Source organism: Pieris rapae, chromosome 17 (genome assembly GCF_905147795.1).
Source record: "Pieris rapae chromosome 17, ilPieRapa1.1, whole genome shotgun sequence".
Lineage (NCBI taxonomy): Eukaryota > Metazoa > Arthropoda > Insecta > Lepidoptera > Pieridae > Pieris > Pieris rapae.
The window spans coordinates 7,747,203-7,750,963 of record NC_059525.1 but is presented as its reverse complement, the minus strand read 5'-3'; positions in this window follow the sequence as shown (position 1 = coordinate 7,750,963).

The following is a 3,761-nucleotide window of genomic DNA, read 5'->3' as shown; positions in this document are numbered from 1 at the left end:
AAGCATTGATGTAAATAATTTAAAATGCACTTAAAATTATAACGAAATAAATAATTAAATTATTAATATTATATTTACGAATGCCTGAAATTGAATCATAACCTAATAAAAAATAGTAATATGATTATTATGCGTAAATTCCACTAATTAAAAATTATTGTATCAATTTGAACATCGGTTACAAATAATCTATTTTCATTTCACATTTCAATCAACGATTAATTAAATAATAATTTCGTAGTATTCCACACTAGGTTGCATCAGATGTTACCCAATGATGATGGTCTACTGTGCGATATAATAATGTTTAAAATCGATATCGCTAACGGTACTTTCATCTCCTCAATCTAATACTTGACAGATCTTCTAGTAGTTTCAAGTCAAGTTCTAGAGCTAGCCCTAGCTAGACAAGCGTGTTTCTTCTCGATAGCACAGTAAAACTCTCTTTAATACTTTTATTAAGACATTTACAGTTACCAGACGACTTTCCCAACACATCATTTAAATTATTATCGCTATACTTTGCATTCAATTATTTTAGGAAACTCTCAGAATTCTATTTACGTGTGAGTAAATTATGACAACATAGTAATTTCTCCGTGAACGTCTTTAGCAATCAATTTAATATTCAGAAATCCAAATCCAGCCTCCATTTACCGGATTACATGGAACAAATTAATTTCGTACCCCGCCCTCACCTCCGCTGTCTTGTTTTGTATGATTGAGCTTTAACTACATACAGTATTTCTAGTTAACTAGGTTTAAACTTAACAGTTTTTGAGGGAAAATTTTGTTATTCAAGTCAGCTAGATTTTGTTATGCAATCACATTTATGAAGTGAAACTTCTTTATCGGCGCGTGGCGTTGAAAAAAAATTACCGTCACATTTTTCCGTTACGCGCCATATTATTCTTATCCCTGCCACTGTTGGTTCAAATGGATTCGAAACCATCAATAATGAAAATATATAATAACGATAACAATGATAGTAATAATTGTAATTCAATTAATGAAATTCTGTAATAATCTTAGTAGTAAGATGTAAAATACAATACTTGTATAATTTATATTCATGTCCTTGATAATAAAAGCCTTTTGTTAAACTTTATCTAATTTAACTTTATTTAACAAATTTCTGTAAAGTTGCATAATTAAAAAAATAAGGTCATAAAGAAATTCTTTTAATATTTATATTGACCTAAAATTATATTTAGAGATTTTGCTTAAATCTAAATTTCAAAAACAGAAATATACTATATATATAAATATATTTTGACGCATTTTCTTCGTGCATTCTGCCATCACTCAAGAATATTGAATTCAGTGAAGAATCTTCATTAGTCTAATTGAACTGTTTTAAATAAAGTGTGATTTCGAGTTATATATTATATTTACATTTTGATGATATGAAATAAGAAATCTGTTTTAAACAGCACAACTAATTTAGTCTTAATAAAATTATAAGTGATAAACGATTACATTAAATATAATATGTTAAGTTTGACACTCTTACACATTCTACTTCTAAAATAAAAAAAAGTGGATAAAAGGATGGCCAGGTTTTCAACTAAATACTTATCTGGAATTACAGCATCAGGCAGTTGAGTATAAATATGTCATATTATACAACTGTCTCAAACACTTGCAAATACACCTATTCGACTTGCGACAGCATTGACAGATTGCATTTCCTTTCATCTAACAATGGAGTGTGTGGCATTGTACCTGCGAAATTATAATACGGCCCGACAAAGCCGCGAACAACACAACTGAAATATAAGTCTATACTCTGATTTTTAATTTCGTAGAATTCTGACAGCTATCATTTTTTGACATGTCAGAGATTACAACCTTTTTGGTCGGGCACATTTTTCAATTTCAATACGAGTCTGAATCTGGCTCCAAAGATACATTTTATTTTTTAGTGAATATAGCAACTTTATTTAGTGCGTTACTCCACATTAAAAGTTCAGTCACTGTTTATCACAAACAGTACGCACAAGTAAAGATAAAAAAAATTGATTTGATTTTTTGGTTTTAATATTAAATTTCAGTTTTATATTTTTTTTAGTGTATCTTCCCCTATTAATGTACTTACTTGTTTTCTGTTTCATTATACATATATTGTTTATCTATATAATCTGTTTTGTCTTTCTGTATTGTTAGTATAATAGTGTTTTGTCAGTTAGTAATCTTGCGAACTGTAAGATTACTTATAATGAAATAAATAATTATCTAAATTCTATATGGCAGTCATATAAAAATACCTATTGCAATACAATTTTCAATGCGGTTGAAGAAATATCCGAAACTTTAAGAAGTACGGATTAGAATCGGGACAAATGTGGCGTAGCGACGCTATCCAGGCACCGCTTTGAATTTCCTTAGAAATGTATGAAATTTTCCCAATAATACGGTAACAGGTTTGGACGTGGTCCAACGTTTCTTATCCAGACTCACGGTTGGCCACTTACGTCGTGTTGCCAGTTAATTAAAACATTTTGGACAAGATAACATCTCAACTTAAATTACCAACTAGATAGGCTGCTTTATAGTTCAAAATTACAACGAGTTTATACTGTTTAACCACCACTGAGTAAACGTTTGACATATATAAAATGGAGCTTTGGTTACTTAGATAAATAGACAAATAGTTTTGTATTAATAAAAGCGGTTATTTTAGCCAACATATTACAAACATCGTTTGACCACTAAGCAAGATGAGAATAAACAAATAGAAAAATGTTATTACTACGCCAAGGCACTTTTGAATATTGCATTCAACGTATTTAATAAAATGTTTTGCTTTGATTCAGCCAATTTCATTTCCTTTGCATGAGTTTACATTTTAAGATGTAAACTGCTCTTGTAGATATTTAATTTGTTCAAAACTAAACATTCGCAAACATACACATATAAAAACTTTATGTTTTATTATTAAATATTTTATTATATTTGCCGAAGTCGTATAAAGAATGTACCCTCTTACATTTATTTTATAGTTCCATTTATGAAATAAGGATTGACTAATCTTATCAAAAACATTTTCTTTTGGTTCTTAAAAGAATATTAATTATTATAAATATATTAAAAGAGGAAAAACACTTACATTATTGACAAAAACTAAATCAACAATTACTACGTTCCCCTTGAGATCGCTTCGTGAAGCCTTCGAAGTGCGCAGAAGACTTCTGTGCTTCTGGAAGGAGCTAGATCTCTGATAGAATGATCTATTGTCATTCATTGTCCATATGTAATGTCTTAAATTTATATATACTGTAAATTATTATGTTCAAAAGCATGTCCAACCAGCTCTTATATTTTTGGCAATCGACACCCCGACGTTTGCTATATTATCTAATCTCAATGCCATTTCAGCGTTACGGATAGTGAGAGAACTATTTTTTTTGTAACAATTGCTCGTACTCTTTAACTTCCGATACCGACCCGTACATGATGCTCTATGTAAGCACTAAACTAATTCCGCTCCTCAGCATGCCGAGCCAGTGCCAATAATTATAGCCACAGCACACACGCATTACATTTGAAGCTAAATGGGTAAAGGGATTTTGTTTTGTTTTTGATTACTCTCATATTATTATTTTTTTATTATTGTTATTTTGTGGTCATGTGTGTGTGTGTGTAATAATGTCAATTTAGCTACATTGATTTTTATAAAGCCTTTTTTTATTTTAGTATATTATTTTTATTCTGGGTAAATCACATATACTATACAGTTTCTTGTAAATTTTTCTCTATAT